At 38.7% G+C, this 23,240-nt stretch overlaps 1 protein-coding gene across 2 annotated transcripts in view; it reads right to left on the bottom strand.

Annotated features, from left to right (window-relative positions):
- The window catches only part of LOC6501566 (protein roadkill), a 60,509-nt gene that overhangs the window by 15,013 nt on the left and 22,256 nt on the right, over positions 1-23,240 (bottom strand). The window lies entirely within an intron of this gene.

Genomic DNA, 23,240 nt, shown 5'->3' with positions numbered 1-23,240 from the left:
CCGTTTGCCGGCGGTCCTTGGCGTAGCGATAAACGGTAATCACTTGGTCACACAGGCGGCTCCGGCTTCGATCCCAAAAGAGCTCTCTTCCTCCTCCTCAGGCCTCATCAATGGAAGCGCCGCCGCAACCTTCAAGGGCTTCCTTTTTGTTTCTCGTATCTCCTATCTGTGGTTTATATACAAAAATATACATAGCATAGGGAGCAGGGTTAGTCCCATTTCTACACTTGAAAAAATAATAGAGATACTGACTAGAAGTTTTCCTTTAATTTCCTAAAGGGAGAAGTAGTTCCAAGGTCTTATTTCTTTAACTTTTTGAAGAATTCTTAGTCTTAGATAGTCTTTGATATATTATATATTTTTTTTACAGTGCATCCAGCCTATTATTCCTGCAGGAACAACTGACATTGGAACAGCCGTGGGACGACCATCGCCGGAGACCATAAGCTCTCGTCCTTTTGTGAGCAAATTTTTGTCTTTTTTTCTTGTCAGTCTTCCACCAATGGTGTGTGTGTTGTGTGTATCCAAATGGGGCGTAGTCGGTGGCATTAGCAATATACATATGTATGTATGTATATGTATACAAAGGCAGCAACACATGTCGTTGGCAGGGCCCATCATCACAGAACTCCGACGGGCCCACCCAGTTGCATTTCACTCCACACCACCACCACCACCACCACTCGACCATGTAGTACTTCGGTCCACTCCGTGGTGGTGCAACCGCCTCCTTCATCCGATGGGTGCTGTGTGCTACTCACTCCACCCCTCTGCTTTCTTTCATTCACTGCGATCCATGGCAGGCCGCAGCACTTTTCACTTGCAACTGCAACAGGCAGCACTACAATACTTGCAACACTTTTAATATTTTTTTTAGGTTGAAATATTAAATTTTATTAAATTATTTATGAAAAAATTATACTCTCTCTTTTTAATTGAAATAGTCTAGTATTTATTTATAATTTCTCTCAGTGTAGAATGGCCCTGCTAACAGCTGTAACAGCAACTACACTTCACATGCCATCACTCGTCACATTCGTCTCATTTATGGCGTGCAAATTAGCATAAGGCCAAAAGGCTTCGTGTGTGTCCTTTTTGGACAAAGGCCACACAACAAGCCACACACACACATGATCTCCTCATATCCCATATCACATCGGTTATAGCTTCTGTCCCGTCGCACAAATCTTGTGTGTGGCTTGGTAAGTGAGTGTTTGCCTGCTCATTAGTTAGATGGATGGTCCGGACGAGGTCCAGGTCCCAGTCCGATCCGGTCTCTGACATTGCTAGAATGTGTGAAAATTGGACAGTAATGCGACCCATCCTCGTTGTACCACCGAACCACCCTTTGAAGTTGCGACGCCGAAGGTGTTGAAAGTCGCAACTACAATTGAAGAGCTGTGAGGAGGGGCTTCCTAGCTTGTGAAATTGGTTGGGTAATTGAGTTATATTAGTTGCCTTGAAATCGAATGACAAGTTACCTAAAAACTGTCAACTAGAGATTTTCTCTTTACGACTTAGACGCTAGAGCTTGTCGAGAAAAAAAAGTAATTAAAAAATTCAAAACAATCCATAAACGAAAGATAAGATTTATCTTTAAGGTTTTAGAAACAAGTGCTGCCACTGTTGCTAGTCGAGAATTAAATTCCCTAAGGTTTCTAAAAAAAAGGTTCATGGTCTTTTTAATAAACCAACCAAATTCCCAAGGCAATCTCGCACACAAAACACATTGAATCGCATTTTTTTTATGAGGCTACCTCGGAGTACATGTGTATTTGTGCGATCATCACGATCAATTTCAAAGTTATCGCCGCCCACTCTGCTAATTATGCCACATCGTCCATATACGGGGAGGGGATATATATATATATATATATGTATATATATGTATTTGTATTTGCTGGCGATTTGCTCATCTCTGAGACGGACGTTCAGCGACCTTTGGGCATTTCGTTATTTTTTTTTTTTTTCCGGTAAACCAATTGGAGGCGGCTCAACTTCCTTTCGAAAAATTTGCGGAAGCATCCGAGCATCCGATCATCGAGTGGCAAGAGCCATGGCAACTGGTTCACCTTTTCACTTAGTCATTGAATCTTCAATGAGTTTCAATTTCATTGGAACTTTCACATAACCCGGCTCAGATGACCCCTGCCGAACTTCTATATTTCTTTTTTTATTGATTTTTTAAATAGATTTTTGTTTGTGAGCCGAGCGACTTTGGAGATAGAAATTTCATTTCAATACTTTCCAAATGTTTGTGTTTGAGTGTGTTTGCGGTGCGAGCGTTCATGGTGATATTGCAAAATAATGCTCATGCACATGATTTACTTGACACTAATTTCCATAAATAAAACAAAAGTTTAATAACACGGCCTGCCGGCCTGACAATAACCCAATTTTCGATCAAGGCAGGCGCCGCCATTGCTCCGATACAGTGGTATTGGTTCGCTTTTAATTGCTTAAAAACTAGGGTTCGAAACTGTATCCAAATATGTAGATATTTTCAACAAAATTATGTACTTATATGTATATACTGAATTATTATATACAAGTTTGTTAGAAATATATATTTTTTTATAAATTATCATAAACCTTTAAAAAAGGCTAGTTTTGGAAAGTTTCCTATTTTTCAAATCTTTTTTCTAGAATAAACTTATTAAAAAAGGAAGTTTGGAAATCTTTTTACTATAATAAACTTCTAAAAACAATGAAACCCACTTTCCAACAATTTTAAAAGCCAGAGAAATCCAAATACCGGTCTCTAATATAAACTTTATATATTTATTTATGATGTGACATAAAAATCACTCTGGATAACAGCCACTTGTCCGTTTGAGCTTAATATTTATGGACCATTTTGTTATTTATATCGCCGTTTCGGGGCACAGTGCAACATTGTAATCATCCTCAGATGACAAAATTGAAATCGAAGCAATCAAAATTTAAAAAATCAGGGGCTGGCGCGGCGTGGGCAGTCGGTTCCGTCGAATTTTGGACGAAAGTGTTAATTGATTTGATTGCCCTCGTGGAGTAAAATTTATTTTGAGAAAAAAAAAACCAAAAAAAAAGCTTAAAAGATTGAAGCGAACGATTAGCAAGTTACGAGGCTGAGTTGCATCCGTTAGATACGAAATGGAGTTGTAAAGTAAGCGCCAAAAAAAAAAAAAGATATTAAGATACGCTGCCGTGGGATAACTTCCGCACTCGTGCCGCGGGTGAAACTTTTTGTTCAGAGAGCGAGAGAAAGTCTCCGATGGAAACAGAGAAAAAGAGAAACAGAGAAAGGAAACAGAGCTGCGCTAGCTGGGAAAGAGAGAGAGCGGAGCGACTTTTCGTAATCACTTTGCAGCAATTGGCGTTTTGGTTCGAACCAAACGAGAAATTTACATTTCACATTTTCACAATCTTTTTTTTTTTTCACTTTTTTTTAGCTTTTTTTTTCTATCTATCTTTTTTTTTAAGTTGTTCATGTAACAAATGAGTGATTGGAGCAGCTTTCCGCATTTCACACACTAGTAAATAGTAGAGGAGAAAAAGCAACAAAAGCTAACCAAGTTGGCGATCATAGAAATCTGCGCTTTGTCGTCATCATTGACATCGTCTTGGCCCCGTCTTGGCTTCAATTTGTTGCTTTCTTTTTGTCTGCTGGGGCTGGGACTGGCATGGCTCTGGGAGATAATTGTTTTTTGGCCAAAATCTGTTAAGAGGCCTATTTTGTAAGTGAGATTAATGGTAAGCGAAGGGCTGTGGTTGCTCTAAGTAATTAATTTTTTTTTGCTCTCCTTAAAGTTTAACTTTAAAAGTACACATTATTAACATAAATAGTTGCACAATTTATACCAATTTTTTAGCCCCCAAATCAAAGTGATTGGATCGCTGTCGACTGGCTTTTGGATGTTTGGTAATAGAGATCAGCGCTTTTTAGGCCGTAAGCCTATTCCCTCCTGTCACGCGCCTCTGGAAACTAGTTCAGTGATAAATCATATAATGATTTACAATTCGGGTTCGCTCCGGTTCGAATTGTGTTTATTGTAACCAAACCCATTTGGGCCTGGCTTTTATTGGCGGATAATAGGAGCAAAGAAAATTGTTGCCAGTTTGCCAGATAGTTTCACTCTTGGCCTTGTGTTTGATTTTTTTTTTTTATTACTTTGCGGTTTTGATTATACAATTATTCAGAAGAGATGACAAGGCCCCATCCCAGGTAGCAAAATGCAAATGTCGATCGAGTTTCCTGATACATATCCAAGCCCAAGACAAATTGCACATGTCACAGCATAAAATGTGCAAAAATCCTCAAGAAAAACAATTTGTCTTGCCACAAAAAAATAAGAAAGAGAAGATATTGTAAGAGTCGAAGGTAATCCAAACAGCAGATCATTCAAAGCGAGGCGGACGGAGAACACCCAGGATGGGATTGTGTCAGATCTTATCTCTCGGGCCTCAAACAAAAATGTCAAAACACACAATACATCCTATATACCATACCAGTACCATGCCATACCTGTAGGTCTTTGTGTAATTGCGTGGAAGGTAAATTATGAAATTGTCATTTAGTTTTACGAAGTTACACGTTAAGAATAAGGTTTTTCTTCCTCCTAAAGAGTAATTGTTTTAAAAAATATATTATTTTAAAGAATATCTCTTGTTATTTCTGTGTATCTGACGGATGTATCCCGCTGCTAACCGCAAAAATCCAGAAGTCTTACAACTGGCAGGAGGCAGGAGGCAGGAGGCAGAGAGGGATACACATCCACACACATCCCACGGCGTTTGTTTATGCTCATTAAACGTGAAAAGGTGCCACACCACCCAAATAGACAAACTACAGAGAAACCTTAGCACCTGTACAAGATCGTAGTACTTCGTGTGTGGTCTTCTTCTCTGTTCTGTTATGGTCTTCTTTGGTGGCATGGTGGCATGGCCACAAGAAGAACCCCTTTCTTCTGCCAAGAACCACCGCCTTTCTTGGCTGCAAACAATTCTCTAACAATTACGCCTCAATGGCATATAATTCAATCTTCAAGCTGCTTTTGCTCTTTTGTCTGGATGCCCTGATGGATGTGTGATGGATAGCTGGATTCCAAAGAGGAGGGCTGGCTGTGAAGAATGCGAAAGAATCCAACACACACGCACACCTCGGCCAGATCTGGCCGGGCAGGTGAGGATTGTGTATCTGTATCTGTATCTCAGCCAATGGATCTGACTCAGAATCTGAATCCGTATCTGTGTATCTGCGGCTAGGCTAATTTGAAGTGCGTGCATCGGCGGCGGCATTCGTCGTGTGTGGCCTGCGGCCTACGGCCACTGATCCCAGCCGGTACAGTGAACACACACATTGAAGGAAAAATCAATTATCCGAACAGGATGTGAATAAAAATCCTTTGAAATATTAGTGAAATTTAAACTCTTTTTTTGTTTAAAATTTATTGAATATTTTTTTTTAGATCTTTTGTATTATTAGTCCACTGTAGTATCAGTCCCAAAACGCAAATTAAAATGCCGACATTGGAGAAGTCCTGACTCCTGACTGCCTCTCATATACAATTTTTGGTTTTTTTTTTGTTCTTTGTTTTAATAATTTAAATAAAAAATGCCACCAGAGTGGTTTCGGGTTATGGCTTGGCAAACATGGCTTATAAGTGATGGGTAGCCGGCTCCAGAGACTCAGAGCCTAAGCACACAGATACAGATACGGGATTCGGTCGCAGATACTATACACAGAGGGCTACAGGGAGACAAACAAAGCCACCAACCATGTGAGCCAGAACTCTCAAGGAACGACGGACGGCTGACGCGACTCGCCACACACGAATACGAATATCAAACAGCGTTGGTGGGCTCTCGAAACCCGGGACTCGACTCGGGAACCCCCAGACGATGCGCTCGAAAGGTTTTTTGGAGAGACCCAGGCCAGTACTCTGACCAAAAAAGTGTTTCCAAACTGAGGGAGTAGTAGTTACGATTAATTAATTATCTACTTTATTTTAATTGGAAATAAAATAGTACAAGAGACATGTTAGAAATTCTAACTTGGAATATTTTTAATAAATTTTAATATTTTCAAGACTTATGAGTCTCTTCTTATCTGGCTTAGTAGTTATTAAGAAATGGCCAGAAAAAAGGGCAAATATTACAGATCTGGTGGTTCAGAACAATCCGCAAGCAAAGACTAAGAAAAATCAACAAGTAGAATCGTTTTGGGTCTCTCCTGTTTGCGTTTTTATGGCTTTTTATTGCTGTTGCTATTTGGTCTTAATTGTTTTTCCCCTCCCGGCCTTAGTTATTCTCGTAAAACAAACAGCTCCAGACCATGGCTTCCACTTCATTGTTTCCTTTGAAAACAATATAATAATTCTTATAGTCTCTGTCTCAGGCCTGACCTTTGACACTCCGACTGCCGACTCGGCCGTGTCGATTAAGGCGGCGGGTAATTAATTTCTCTCCTTTTGTTTTTAATATCATTCTTGTGATGGCTTGTAATTAGTTTGTAAAATTAGCCACAGGTTGTTGTTGTTGGACACAAAACGACGTCTTGGGTGGCTCGGCTCGGCTCTATGTTGAGATATTATCGAATAGTCAGGGGGACTTCTCGGTAATTAGAAAAGTGTCTTGTTTATTTTCCTGAGAAAGCAGCCTTGGTAGTTGCTTTTTTCGGTTGAGGGTCGATCGTTAAACTCTTGCCAGAGAGATTATTTCTATACTTTTTATTTAATGTGTCTACGCTTTTAAGAATTCCCCCCATTAATTAATCGGCTGACAAATTCTTATCGCTTCAAGGCCGTGTTCCCAATAAACGACTGATTAGAACTCTCATTGAGGTAATCACAAGTCGATTTTGGCAAGCCTGATTAAACCTTTCTCAATAAAATGACGGAAAAAGTGCCTTCTCACATTACTAACCATGGAGCGCTGCCGCATATCGTACGGCTGAAAATGCGAAGATAGCTAGGAGAGTAAGAAAAAAGTTTGAGAATGAAAGATTTGAAGTTAGAAGTTAAGCCCAGTTGAGGATCTATGAAATAACAGAAAAAGGTCCTTCCCAACCAACTAAGCAAGGGGCGCTGCCGCATATCGTACGGATGGAAATGTCAAGATAGTTGCGAGTTTAAAGAAGATTTCTACTCAGATCTCTAAGTTAAATGGAGAGCTTAGTTGTGGAACTTCCTGATTATAATCTGATAAGATTATTTGAAGTATAATTATTATAAAAAAAAAACTTTCAAATCAGCTGTTAATCAAATTAACCCACTCAAACCCAAAAATGTCCAACAGCAAGCTGTGAAAAAGAAACCCCAAAAAGGCCATCGTCAAGGCCCAGTTAAGAGAGTTAACATTACAATGGACAGCCAAAAAAAAAAAAGACAAAAAATTAAATACAATTTTGGGCGTCTGCGTCTGGCGCCCTAAATGAAGACAAATTGTAAATAAACGTAAATTTTCGAAACGACAGAGAGTGAAAACTGTGCGGACAAACATTTGGCGGTGGGTTACATAAAAAAAAAAATGAGTAAGATATAAAAAATAAAAGGTTTTCTGCAGCCGCCAGCCGCCAACCGCCAGTCGAATAGATGGCCATTAAAATAAAGTCTGGCAGATGGAGAGTAAACCCTAAAAAAAGAAATATCGTTACGCACAATATGCGAAGTTGGCTTCTGTTGTTGGTGTGTTGCTATTGTTGTTGTTTTTGTTGTTGTTGCATGTGTAATTAAGCGAAATTAGGACAGTTCCCCCCCTTGAAAAAAAATATACAACAAAAAATATAAACGAAAGAGATGCAAGTTACAATTTTTGTGGGTCCAAGAAAAAAAGAAAGCCGAGGGAAAAAGACTTTATTGGTGGAGTCTTCGGTGTAGAGTCTTCGGTCTACAGTCTTCGGGCTTCACAGTCTTCTACAGACTGTATACTGTCTTCGGCTCTTCGGGCCTCTTCTGATCGGGTTCGCCCGCTCAAACTAAGCCAGGCTTTTTTTTTTTGTTTTTGTGGCTCATTCGTGTTTGCCGCTTATTACGTTTGTTGTCTGCTCTTTTGCTGTCGTGCCCCCTTTTTTGGGGCCATATGACGACGACGACGGCGACTGCGACGCTGACTGCAGAGCGCGGCAGAGCTGCGACTGCTACCCGGCAAACGGGGCTTGCACAAAAAACGCGTCGCGCTTGTTATGTAATAGCAGCAGAAGCAGCAGCAACAGCGCCAGCGCCAGCGAACGAGGCGACGGGCCACGGCGTCGCTACATTTTGTCATTATGCCGTTTATTTTTTTTTCCCCGATAGAGAGTATCCAAAAATTTAGACTAAAATTGCCAGAAAAATTTGTGAAACTTTCAATATTTTAAAACAAAAATAGAGCTAAAAAATTAGAGTTTTAAATATCTATTCAACTTAAGATTTTTTTTACAAGAAAGCGTATTAAAAACTTGCCTTTTTCAGAAAAACTATTTCTCCTTTTCTTGTTTATTATTTGTTGCTGTTACTTTATCTTTTTTTTTGCCAAATTTTTAGAAAAAAAAATAAAAAACATAGTTTGCCAAAAAAAGCGATTGCAACTGCAGCTGCAACTTGCAACTGCAACTTCCAGCGGTAGCTTTAAACTAACTGTGGGCGACTCACTCTCAACCCAAATTGAAAGATAAAGTTGTGCATTATTTTTTGTCTTCAAAATTTTTTTTTTTTTTATTTTCAGTTGTGCTTATAATTTGCTGCGCTTTTTTACAGCTCCAGTCATGAAAAAAGAGGTGAAACTAATTTTTTTTGTTGTGTTTTTTGGTGTGGAAATCCCTCGCAGCTATTATGTAATATGAGTATGTTTTCTTTTTTATTTGAAATTATTTTGTGGTGGAAAATGTCACTCCCAGATACCATATCCCCAGATGTGTGTGGATTTTGGAGATATCCAGAGAGTTCAATAATTAATTCGATTGCACAAGAGACAATTGAAATTAGAAAGGCTATAGCTACAGCTCATAGCTATATGTTTAGCTTCAAAAGGTGAGCGAATTTAATTTTTTGCGGTATTTGAGAAACAAAATAAAAACAAAAAGAGTGCCAGTGCCAAGCCAGAGCCGAGCCTGAGTCTGAGTCGGACCTACAACAAAGGTTGTGAGCAGCAGCAGCATCGTTTGCTGTGAAAGGTGAAAGGTGTAGATAATCGGAACCGGAGAAAAGATCCAACAGAAATGTTAAATAAAATGAAAGAGTTACTGGCTGGCTGGCTGGTGGTCGGTCGGTTAGCGGGTGAGATCTCCACAATATATACAACACACAAATCGCGGGTGGTTTCGATATGTGTCTTTTCCTGTCTTTTTTTTTTTTTGAAAAATATATGTATATACACTCCGACTATACAAACATAAAAATGTTTGTGTATATTTAAGGGTCTTTCTCTCGGTTTTTTTTTGGGTGTTACGAATTCGAGTGAAATCGCTGCGACAGAGCGCAGATATGCGGGGGAAAAAGTGCATGAATTTGGTTTTTTAGGCCACCATCCAAGCAACCAAAATAGTTCCGGCATTCAGAGTGGGGTCACAACTTTCGGGGTATCGAGAAATTGATTGGCAAAGCGAATGGAAATTCAATTTGTAATGGCCAGGCCCCGGCCAGGCCAGTGAGAGTCAGTCATCAGCGGGTGGTGTTAATGGCTAACGGTTAAGCTAAACCCAAACTATAGCCAAACTGAAGCCAAACCGGCTGATAAATCTCTGTTAGCCAATTGTTATACATAAGCGGTGAAAACTGCCAAGAGGGTGTGAATGATGAGCCATTTGCATAAATTGCATAATTAAGCTTAGCAACTGGCTACACGGAAGTGATGCTATATCATAATTATGTTAATTGCCGGCAACTTATTGAATTTAAATCGTTCTTAAGGGGATACATGAGCAGATACGATTCACGGACAGAAAAATAAACATCTTTTATGGTTTTTTATTTAAAACAAAAAAGTAATGAACATTTCTATAGGCTACAATTTTTTGTTGTTGTAAGGATTCATTAAAAAAAGATTTTTAAATCCTTTTCACATAAAAAATAAAAATCCTCGGTCATTGTGATGTCATTTCCGGTTTGAAATATCTCCTAGCATATCTCCTATTATAACTATTAGAATAGAAAAAAACAGTATATGCAAAGAAACAAAGATTGAAACAAAATTGAAGATTGAAATTGCATTTTTTTAAAGAAAAAAAATTTGAAAAAATTTGCATAAATTTTGTTTTTTAAAACACTTATGATTGAAAGAAAGAGATTTTCTTCTTGTAGATAACTACTTTATTGTATTTTGAAGACCTGTCCTAATTTTCATTAAGAATGCGGAAGTAGATTCCGAGAAATCCATTTCTTGACACGATCATACGTTAAAACTTACGAAGTTTTTGGAAAAACACATTTTAAATTATAAGTCACAATGGAGTTAGAAGAAAGAAAGCTTCATCTTTATACTGTAGCGCTAAAACTTTAGCTGTTCCTGGATCAAAAATACAATTTTAGGCCAATATTCTAGAAATTATTATATATATTCCGTAGAAATTGAAATAATACATGAAAACCGTTTTGTGTTTAGGGTATAGGGTTTACTATTCTGTATACTGTGTATAATATACTGTATACTTTATACTATATTCTCCAAGTGGAATATCCATTGCAGTCTATTGTCACAAATCACAGACCGCAAATGAACGAGTTATACAACGTTTTCCAGCTGACCTATCGAGTGACACCGATCGAAAGTAATCGTACCAGTTACAAAACCCAATTCGAGAGGTGAAAACTTTATTAAAATGATGTTTTTTTTTTCTTTCTTATTTTAAATATGGATTTAAGTCTCTCTATAACCAATCAAATGGTGAACAATAGTTCAGAGACACGAATATGTTCGTGTCGAAATGTCATGGACCCGCCGCCGCGGTGGTAACCCTTTCTCTCCCACACTTGGCACCCACTTTAGGTCACGCCTCCTCCCTTTCTCGACAACAAAAAAAAAACAATATATATTATAAAAAAAAAATTATAATTCAACTGCCCGCATTGTTACAAGACCCTCGGGAACTTTAGGTGTCGTTTCGTTTCGCTTTTTATCCATTTTTTTTTGTTTCTTTCAACTTTGTTCAACTTTGGCTCTGGCCGGCACATAAATTTCCCTGGCTGAACTTTCAAAAAACTGAAATGAAATTGTTCAAACAGCGACGATTTGCATTCGACTTTTCTTCGGACATTGTTTTGTTTTTTTTTTTTTTTTTTGCATAATTTCCCTGGGAGGAAAAGCTATAAAAAAATCAGTTCACTGGCCAGCCAACCCGACATCTTCAAACTCTTTGAGATAGAAAGAAAGTCATTAAGTGAATGGTGGATGCCGCCATTGGAGTCACAAATTAGCGTTCAAATTAAGTGATTATTATTATTAGCCGGCCGAAGAAGCTACACATTTTCGAAATGTGTCTCAATATGTTGTGTGTGCTTTCAGTTAGCAGCTCATTTAAATGAAAGTTAACACTGCAGGAGGGGAGTTGCTTTGGAGTAGAGTAGTGTTGGTTGCCTCCTCTACCTCCTCGGGTGGCACTCAGTTACTTTCTAAATGCGTTGCACAATTTCTCATCTCCATGCCTCGATATATTTTTGGGGTTTGGCTTATGGAGGGGTAATTGCAATTGCAACTAATGTGAAATTCAATTTGCTGCCCCAGAAACAACAGGCGGAAAAAAAAATAAACTTTCCAAGTTGCAAAATTTTCAAAAACCGAACGACAAATACAAAAAAAATTTGTTTAACTTTCCACAGAGTGGCAGTCGCAGTCGCAGTCGAGGCAGCAGTTATGTCATACCTGAGAGGTGAGGTAAGGAGGTTGAGGTGCGATTTCCCTCAAGTGAAACTGTAAGCTGTGCTTTTTTTTTATTTTTTTGGAAAGCCGCAAAAAGGTAAAGTAAAAATGAAGTCGCAGCCGGCTATCCGTAGGCCTCTCTTTTATTTTATTTTTTTTTTTAGTGCGTGGGGACAGTCGGCCAGGCCAGGCCAGGCCAGGCCAGCCCCGACTGAAACTGAAATGAAAACGAAAGTGTGCGCATCCGCAATTAAAATTGTAAACGCGAGAGTTACAAACAAAAGTGGCGGCAAGTAGAAGAAACTCAGGCAACCAAGGAAGCATGATGCTTTTCTCAAAAAATGCCACCAAAATGCGGTCAGTCATCTGTCAAATTAGAGGCAAAAGTTTTTCGAGTGAAAAGTTCGACCCCGTTTCAACCGAAATGGGATTACCTAATGCCGCAGGAGAAGACCTCCCATAAAAAAAATAAATATGAATGACAATAAAATATAAATATTTATCTTTTAAGGCCTACCATGCCTTCCGACTAAAATAGTAGTTGTTTTTATGACTTTTATTTAAACATTTAAATGTATCGCCTCTCCCCCTGAACCTTCGAAATAACTCTAGTTTTTTGGGGCACGCATGGTTCGACGCAACTGGTTTGCTTATCGAATGCTTTTTCGGGCAGTTTTGTTTTTTAGAGTCGTTATAAATGAATAATTGCGCTGGCCTGGGGTTTCCAAAATGGGTCACCCGAGACGAGACCAGATCGTATCCGATCGATTCGAATCGATCGAGTTTCCCTTTTGTCGCGCAATGCCTCGTAATCGATTTAAATAAATTATAATTACTCACGCGCCTGGTATAAATATATCCTTGACTCAGAAAAAAACAGAGTTTAGGGGATACTTCGGTACATACCTGTAATGAGAAATTGAAATCAAGGAATTAATATTAAAATGTTAAAGACACTGACCTTCTAAAGTAAGGCCCCTACATTTTATGATCTATACAAGAGAACATATATTTAAGAACCTCATAAAGTTAAGTCGAGATAATAAATTTCTTAAGACCCTAAATGATTCATGGCACAAATCAAATTCTCAGAATCTCGGCTTAACAGCATCTCAACCAAAAAACAGACTTATAAAATGTATCCATCAATAATCGCCGGATTGAACCGAAACGAATAAAAATCGTTTGGGCAATAATATCGTAAAATATATGAAATCATTTTGTGACGATGATGATGATGACGGAGACCGGACCGCGACGACGACATGCCAAAGTGAAATTAGCCCAAAGTTGAAATCCATTTAGAAATCTACATGAACCTCCAGATGCGTGTAAAAAAAAGGTTCAAAAATTAAAAGGAGAGGGGAGGGCTTGAAGAAAAAAAGAGAGATATAAACACTCGAGCTGTGATATTAATCCCGTCATAAATCAATGGCAACCGTCCAACAGCCGTCAAAGCTGACAGGGTCCCCTCCCTTTGGCCGTTGAGAAAGAGACACCGATGTGGACATGGCTAGAGAAAGGTATAGATCGGCCCAGGCCAGGCCAGGCCATGCCAGGCCATGCCAGGCCAGGTTGTTTGTCATTTGGGCCTAGGCGTTGGCCCATAGCTGTCCATTTGTCGTCTATCTTCGTTGTGTCGGGCCTTTGTCATGTGCGATGTGCGACTTTTAGGGCATCGGTGCCCACTTAGGGCAACTATCCGATCGGATGATGAGACCAGAGACTGGATACCAGAGACTGAAGACTAGAAACTGAAGACTAGAGACTGAAGACTAGAGATTTGAGTCTTGAGACTTAAGACCCTGACTTTAAATACTTGTGTTTAAGATTATTACTTGGAAGGAAGGACCTGGAGTTAGGAACCACTTTATGAGACCTTTTAAAGGAGAGAAACCTTTGTCTCTAAGAAAACAAAGTTACTCTAGACTTCCTATATTTTGTTAAAAATATAACCTTAAGCTCTTTATCCAATCTTAGCCCCAAATCCAAACCCCCAAAAATATCTTAAATTTTGAAACAATGAATACTCACGCATAATCTTCAAATGGAGGACGGTGGTGGTTCGGGCCCAGTTGAAGGTAAAAAAAAATGCTATTGCCATATGCCGCTTCTGCCTCTGACAAGCTGACAAACTGAATAACTGGCTAACTGAAAAGGTGGCTAAAGTGACGTTTGAGGCAGTTTCACGGCCAGAGCCCGGACCCAGACCCCGTTCATAGGCATAGTTTTGGATCGCATAGTGAAAAGCTAGCTAGCTAGGCACCTGATGGCTGTTATTTGAGTTATTCACACAAATTTCACGCCAATGGACAACAAAAACAATAGCTATTGCTATTGCTACTACAACAACACACTTAGTGCCGACGATCCGTTGAATGGCCTCTGGAAATTATTTCTGCTTGGCAACAATTGCAAAAGCCAGAGCAAAAGCAATTTTAGCCACACAGCATTAGCCAGAAACCACCAGCCCCTGAGAGTTGGCCGAGAGAAAATCTGTTTTGTGTTAAATTGTGACGAAAACTAATTGAAAACTAGAAGGATGAACCAAATGGAAATGAATATGATCTTATATTATAGGCTTTAGAGGGAAAATTCGATTGATTAATACTTGAAATTGAGGCATGTGTTGGTATTATAAGATAAGGCGAGAGAATTGTTTATGGATTTAAGAAATATATTATAATTCCTATTATTTCTTTCAGCTAAGATCCTAAATTCCTTCCTATGAAAATTATTTATAGATTTATGAAATATATTTGTATAACTTTTATTTCTTATAACTAACATCCTCAGTTTCCATAGTATCTTCAATGTATTTATCTCAATCCTTTATGGTTTTAATCTCCCTTTCAGGAATAAGTCTTTTTAGCTTCCTGTTTTTATGAAAAATATTCTTATTTATATTATTTCTTATAACTAACATCCTAGGGTTTCCATATTATTCCAATTAAGTTTATCTGAATCCCCCAAACTCTTTTTAAATGTTGAAATTATATTATATACCCAAGAGAATTGTTTATTGATTTATGAAATATATTCGTATATCTTTTAATTCTTAGAACTAACATTCTATGTTTTCCATAGTATCTTTAATATATTTATCTCAATTCTGTAAGCTTTTAATCTCCATTTCAGGAATAAGTCTACCAGGAAAGCTGAAATGAGGAAGCTTTATAAACCTTATTCTCAATCCTATTATTTCTAATATCCATGTAACCATAGTGTCATAGGTATGTTTATCCCAATCCCCTCAATCTATATATCTTATAACTAACATCCTAAAAGTATCTTTATCTCAAACCTCTATACTTTTAATCTCCATTTCTTGAGTAAGTTTTTCAGCTTCCTGGTTGCCATCGTGATCTCTTTTAATAGCGATCAACGCCATCATGATCCCCATCACCATCACCATGTAGTCGTGGAGTGACAGGAGAGGGGCTATATGTCTAAGACTATCTATTATTAAGTTGGAGTTTGGCTGAGGCGACTGAGGCGACTTTCACGCGCGACTTTAAACGCTCGCAAAACGCATCGCTGCACAAATTTGCATTTGGCTTCTCCGACACACACACACTATGGCATGGCTATATGGATATATGTATATTAAAAAAATGGAAAGCAGCAGCTCCAACTACAACAACAGAAACTGACAACTGTCATAAACATAACTCGGGCTCAATTGGGCTTTGTTGGTGTCTTGGTTTGGTGATATCGCCTGAGCATATCACCGCATAACGATTTCCCCCATAGCTCCATGCCACACTAAAAATAATATGATTTTACTAAAGACTTTTGAGACTTAAATATTTAAATATGAAAGATTCGAAGATATCAATTTTTTTTTATTTAAATCAAATCTTTAAAGAGAATAGTTTTTATTAAAAAATAGTTGATATTTTTTTTTCGAGTGCATCGAACTGCAGTCGAACCATTCACTTTGGCTTTTGTCTCCTTTTCTCCAATTTTCACTCACTGCCATTTTCCCTCCTTCCCCCAACCAGCCATCTCTATCTACATTGTCTTTAATGATTTCTCCTTTGAACAAATTTCTTGTTACCTTACTGCCACCTTCGCTACCCCCCTCCCTTCTTCTCTTTTTAGCTGCTTTCAATTTTTTATGTAATAGTTTATGAGCTGAAACAATACGCCGCTGGCTGCCGGCTATCCGACTGCCGCCTATCGGGCCCCGTCCGCCTGCCAGACGCTTTCTTTGTACCCAAAAATCGGTAGGAAAAAAAAGAGAGACAGAGATAGAGAGAGAGAGAGAGAGAGAGAGATAGCAAAAGAAGTATCTCATAGATACTTTAGCAAGCATCCTCATGTGTGCAAAAGGTACCGAATGGCAAGAGCTTTTCCGACATAAAATTCTAGATAAAAGGAGGTAGCTAGTGACTATCCAAGGGGTTCTACCAAAAAACTACTATTTCTAGAAAGAAAAGATCTTGGTGTAGTAGAGCACCCCCTTTTTCCTACACCACTGGCCAAAAAAACACATTCATGGCCAGAAGCTGAAATCGTTTTCCTGCCTTTCTTGGCAACAGCAACAAAGTTTGTTATTGTGTCAGCTTATCGTTTCGCTCCCAGCCAATTCCAGCCAAAATGGCTAAAAGACTTTAGGGCCAGAATCAATATTGATTTGGTTTGCCAACTAAAGCCCCAACAACAACAACAAAAACAACAAGAAAACTTTGCTCGGCTTTTTGGCCAGATACATTTTATGGGAAGATGTTACTTTTAGTTTCGCCACATTTTTCCTCCAAGTGTGTCTCCAATTTAAGCGTATGTATGTGTTTGTATCTGTAAGATACTGTGTGTATCTGTAAGGTGAAATTTTTGTGGAGCATCCACCATTTGGATGGGGCTTATGGGAAAGTTGCATTTGAATTGGCCAAAAGTGGCCGAGGCACACAGAATGTGATCGTAATTGATGCGCGGCAGGATGGAGAGCTTGAAGATGCTGGCTAGTGGCTGGAAAACTGGTCGTTAAATGAAAGAACATGCCACTATTTTCCCACATTTTGTGCCATTTGCATTCTGTACTGGAATGTACTGTCTTTCAAGAGATTTTTAATCCAATTTGGCAGTGCTATACCATCTTTAAAGTCTATAGTAGTCTTATTAAAAATCAATTATAGATTTTATCTGAAAACCAACCAAAAACGCATCAATCAATCAATCAATCAATCAATTTTTGGCTAGTTTAGGCGTTGAATGCCTTTAAGCCAAATAACACGAAACTTGGGCCCTAATCTCGTCTTAAATCCGACTAAACTTTGCAGCACACACACTCGGATTAGTTTGAGTTTCGACCTGTAGATAGTCGAAACTTTCATATCAGTAGGCGGCTGGTGGGCGTGGCCAATGGGTTTAGTTCAGGCAAATGAACTACTGTGGAGCGATGGCGCCAACTCAGAGTCGTAAACTTGAACATGACTGCCAAAAGGCTATTAATACTCTTCCTAAAAGGTCTCTCTTTAAATTTCAATCAAAAATCATAAGATTTAAAAAATATGTATGTATTTTGTGAGATACAGAAGGATAAATGAGATACTTTTTTATGGGAACTACAAAAATACCTTTAAATAAGTATCTTTTGTAGAGTATCTTTATAGTCAAAGTTTAAAACCTTCTCTCAGATAATCTCAAAGAAGTTTTAAAGTAGGTTTTTCATTTACCATTTTTTACCCCCTTTTTTTTGGTAAGCAGTTTTGGGCTTTTTAGAGAGTCGCTTGTCTCACGTAGTGCGAAATGTGTGCATTTTAATGATCCAAATTATGGTTACTTTATTGCGTTATTAATAACATTTTGATTGCATCACGTACGCACGCACTCCGTAGCTGGGCCCAGCTCTTCCTCTCTCTAGACCTTAACCCAAAACATAAGTCCACTGAAGAAAAAAGGGGTTAAGAGTTGTAACTTTATAAATATAATATTAAAGATTTTGTAAAATAAGAAAAACAACTAGAAGACTTATTTAGCCAAGCTTGTAGAACTTTATTAATAATATTACTTCCAAGGAAGTGTTTTTGTTTTTTTGTTTTCTTGACTTATTTTGTTTCTTAAACATTATTTTCATGGAATGTATCTCCTGATAATGATCCGTATCATTTTCTTGTGTAAATTGGACACCCCAATCCGATCCAATCCAATCCCGAGCTCTCTTACTGTCAACGCTCTACTCACGTTCCATTTTGCTGGCCACGTAAATGGAAATGGCATGGAAATGGGTGCAAGGTGTGTGTGCGTGTTTCTCCGGGGCTGTGTGTGAGACTCCTCCTTGGATTTCTTGTCTCTGCCGGTGCAGTCGAAGGGCAACCCAAATCGTTCGAAAAAAAAAAAAAAATAAAATAAAACAGCACAGCAGCGAAAATAAGTTTCGTTCGCAGCTGTAGAAATCGTGCCGAGCAGCCTTGGTTTCTACTTCCCTCTACCATGAAAAAAAAAAAAAAAAAAAGAAAAAAATTACTGGAACCTCGAACCCCAAAACCCCACCTCGTGTGTACTTCTTTTGGGTGTCTTATCAATGTTTTATTTTTGTTTCTTCTTGTAGCTTTCGAGTGCTGTTTTCAGTTAATTTTCCGTTTCTGTTATTGAATTTTTACAACTGCCCCGAAGTGGGTCAAAGATACAGATACACAGCAGCGAGGCGACGCCTGAGAGGCATCGGATCGGTGTTCGTCTTTGGATCCAAAAACCACAGAGATCCGGTGGTCGTCGTCACATAATAAAGAGAGCGGCGGCTGGCGTTGGTAATTTAACGTTCATTAATGTCTGGCATAATTTTCGGTACTTCTTCTTTTGCGTGCTCTGAAGGCTGATGAGGAATGGAGGCTCCTCCATTCGAAGGAGCCGTAGCCGTGGCTACGAGAGCTGCCAGCTGCCAAAAGTGGATCAAGTGATGGCTGGGGGATGACCGACATTTAAAGGCTTTTTTTTTTTGTTTGTTGGCAAAAGCCAGTAATTTCCAGTCAAGCTCCTCAAAAACCTATTATTTTTTTATGGCCTGGAAGATGTCTGAACCCTCTCCAGGTATTAGCACTTTTCAAGTCAATATTTTTGTATTTAAATTTACAATAGTTTCGATTATTTAAATCACTTGAAGGAAGGGAAGGGAAGGGCCCTCTAATTTGTATTTTAATTTGCTTGGAAAGACGAAAGACGAATCCGGTACCGGCATTTCTGACGTCACAGGCCAACAACCGGCTTAAAAAATAGCAGCAGACTAGAACGAGTTAAGAGAACAAGTTGGGCGAGACAAGTACTGATATAGAGTTCTACTCCCAGTTGGCTAAGGGAGCAGGCGATGGGAAATAATACTCGCATAACCCCTCCATCCCATGGGCGGAGGAATCCGAATCGAAGGAAGTCACATGGCGTGGTGGCAAGGGCAGTGGCAGTGGCAGGAAAAAGGCCGAATGAGAGACAGGGACAAAGCAATCATTCTACGAGCCACTAGCTACTAGAAACCTTGGAAGTTATTTTCAAGGTGTGCACACGCTTCAAACGGAAGAGGTGAAGGCCTCCTCGCGACAACCACCTAGAAGTTGTTCAAATGAAAAAATAAAAATAATAATAATAGCAAGAGAAACAACACCCGGGCAACAGAATCAGCCCATACATAGCATAATTTATGGGCAGACACGAGCTGAATTTTGTCAACATCCGTCAGAAGGAATAGGAGAGCAACTTGAGCTTCAGATACATGCAAAACTTTTCTAAAGATACATAGATACATATGCGTACTTCTCGCAGGAGTGCTGATCAACTTTGAGACAAAATCTGTCACTTCTCACCCAGGCCCCGCCAGTCATTTGAATATTATTTGTTAAGTCTAAATATTGACATTGTTTTTTATACTCTTTTTGCCACACGGTATGGGTATTTTTTGTGAAAAGTATATTTTCTACTTTTTTTTCCTTCAAAATATGAATTATATAGTACAATATTCATATTTTTGTCCTATATGGTACAATAGAGAGCCTGTAGGCAGGTCCTTATATAGTTTACTAAAGGATATTATGGTTATAATTATAGTTATAATATATGTACATATATAGTTATAGGATCTATAGAGTATAGTATAGGACCTATATAGTATGTTATAGGGCTTATATTTTAAGAAGATAGAGATGGGGTAAGTTTATAGTATAGTAAAGAATAAGGCCTATATAGTGTAGGACCTACTTATACCATCCCTACTATTTAATTTAATATCTTAAAAAACTGTTTTTTTTTTAGCCAGAACCCAAATACTATTTATTTTCTCGCATTCTGTGGCTCTATATCTCTTTTCTTTGCCGATTTTTTCGCCTTTTTTTTTATTGTTTTAACGAACTCAGGTTGTTTTGGCCATGAACCCATCATAAGTTTCAAATGGCTCACGCTTTTATTTCATTTCATTATTTTTTTCTCCTTCTGTGCTCAGTTTGGGGCAATGTTTGCGATAGAATGTATGTATATTTTCGGGGCTGTGGCTCTTCTTTATATTTTTTCGTAGCTTTTTTTGCTTTGTTTATTTAAATGGGCGGACTATTTGAACTTATTTGACTCTTTATTCTTCACTCCATTCTTCGCCGTACTCCAAAACGTATACTTGGCCACATAAATTTGTCATAATTTCGTTGGTTAGTCGGCATAATTAACAAGCTCTCCGGAGCTATTGACCGAACCAGAGTCAGAGCCCAGTGTTCGTGACTCTATTTGTATCTGTATCTGTGTATTAGCCTCGTATCTGTGTATTTGCTTAGTAATTATAGACGTTAGAAGTCTTATATATAGGTGTCTGAGTTGTTTCGGGGGGCATTAAACGTGCCATCGAGAGTCAGACTTCTCAAGGTTTAGGGCGTTTATATTTCAATGGCCCCGAGGCATAGCCGAGTCGAGGCGGCTTTTTTTTTCGCTCATTTTTATTTCGCTGTAAGCCAAAATACAATAAAAAAAAAAGACTGCCCCTGATGGTCATTAATTTTGAATAAGTTTTGGACGAAGCCTTTTGCCGAAAATAAAAAAAAGATAGCAGAAATTTGCATGTGTGGGCTTTAATTCGAACTAGGGATAAGATACTTTGTTCCTTCCTTTCTCTGGCAATCTTATATCAATTTCATAGTCATCATTTCTTGCTTTTTTTTATGAACCATCACTCATAGATCGGATCAGCTGCTTAACCCCATTTACTTACTAGACAGGGGAAGTAAAGTAAAGTCAATTGTCAACATAAATGTCATCGGATGATAAACATACCTGGAACGAGAAGAGTTCAAGTTATACAACCGATTAATAAAGGTTTACTTCAGATTTACTTCAGAGAAGGAGTAGGAGAAATATGGCGACATGTAAGGGAATATTAAACAACATAAATAACATATTGTACAATGAGTCTCAACAGTTTTGCAGACTTTGCCTGATAAAGATCGCATTGTGCATTGTCTTTTTATTTTTATTTTTATTTTTTTTTTGTACATAAAGGAGAGAAGATCCCTTGGATGACAGCCAACAGGCGGCTGAGGAGAGAAGTGGTGGTGCCACCACCGTGGAAGTCAATTGAAGTTGCACAAACACACACAATGGGTGCCCGGTGAAGGAAGCGAAATTAAATAAAAGCGCAGACATCGGCGACGGCTGCAAAAAGCAGATCAACATAAAATGAAAATAAATCAAAAAACGTATCGTGCTTTTTATTTAACTTTACTTTTTTTTCCCCCATAAAAGCAACGGACTGGCGGTTTAGGTTCGCTGGCGAATGAAAACTTTTCACCATTTTGCATAACAATTTGTATCTTTCAGTGGAGCGCGTTAAAGTCATACAGAAACTGCGGCAATGGGAGCAACAGCAACCGAGTCAAGGGTCTCTTACTCCAACTTTTACTCCAAAAGTTGCTAAATATTAAATTTTTGTACCTCACAAGGAAGAAGACAGTGGCGGTTAGCCAGAGGGGGTCTTGACAAAAAGGGACAACCCTGAATCAGATACAAAGATACTAAGATACATCCACGCAAACGCTGCGTTGCGCAACTGTAGGAAAGTTGAAAGTTCAAATAAAAGAAAAGCGAAACTAGCCGTGGGATTTAAAAGATAATTGAATATGTAACAGAGATACAAAGATACACTGATGAATGAGATAGAAAAGGCATTGCTAAACACATTATTTAACCATTTAAGTTGAATATTAAAGAAAAACAACTATATGTTTATGAACCACACTGTCCTGGCAACAAAATGTGTTGGGGAAAAGGCAGAACATTGCGAAATTAACTCAAAACTGTCGACAGACCCGCAACCGATGCGTTTGGTCAAGGGGAACAACAGAACAGAGCTTGCCACAGAAGGAGATTCCCTGTTGCAGGCACTCGAGTTTCAATTTAAATGCAACTGACATTAAATTTCCTACTTTGCCACAACAGTACATCATGCCAGAACGACCACAACGGTGAGAAGAGGCTCTCCTCCCAGAGGGAGGGATAATGGGAGGTTTTTTGGAAAAATAAATATATTCCGAAACTAGATATCTGAACTAGGAACTAGGAATAGTTCAGGTATCTCAGGGTTACAGAAAAATAGTTACATCTTAAAAAACAATTAAATTCCTCATCAAGCTGAGCTCTGACAAAAAAAAAAAAGGGTAAGAGGAAATCGGTTAACCGCAAAAGGTAGAGAAGAGTATGGGGAACAGGATTATATTTTCCGGTGGTTCTGATACACGTCCACCTCCCTGTCCCTGTCCCTGTTCCTGCCACATGCCTCCACCTCTCGCACCTCTCTTTTTCTGTGGCAGACAGACGACTACGTTCGTTCCGCAACTTTTGCAACTAAAGTTGAGTCTTTTGGGTGCGGTAATCTGGGCACTAAGGGGACTGTGGGGCAAGGGGCATGGTGTGCCTACCGCCTGCACAGACATTGTTGCGCTGTATGTGTCTGTAAAATAAATTTAATGAACTAGCGCAACCATAAAGCTTAACTTATCAAGAATGCCAGGCTGCAGGGGACTCGGTCTCAGAGTGAGAGACTCGAACTGGAGTCGAATGCGAACAGAACCCGAACTAAGCGGTAAAGGAGGGCAATCTTAAAGATACAGCACAGTGGCAGTAGATGTACGGATAGTACGATAGGCTTTAAGATTCAATAAGAAATCGATTTAAAAGCGATCGATACTTTATCCTTAAAACCTTTCACTATCCGAGTACTATTCGCATTAAAATGGAAAACTAATTTTGTTACTGTTTGTTTATGTTGGAGTTTCCTTAGTTTTCCCAGTTTTTGAATCACTGTTCGACTCTCGGCATTACACAGATACACAGATACACATAAAACACAAACAAACAACCGACACTTTACGGCTAAACACATTCGACTTGTTGTCCAATTGTGCAATAAACCAACAACGACAAATAATTGTGAAAAATGCAAATTTTGCAGCAAAAGCAGAACA

The sequence above is a fragment of the Drosophila ananassae genome, chromosome 2L (assembly GCF_017639315.1).
Source record: "Drosophila ananassae strain 14024-0371.13 chromosome 2L, ASM1763931v2, whole genome shotgun sequence".
NCBI lineage: Eukaryota > Metazoa > Arthropoda > Insecta > Diptera > Drosophilidae > Drosophila > Drosophila ananassae.
This window is presented reverse-complemented; position numbering and strand designations above follow the sequence as displayed.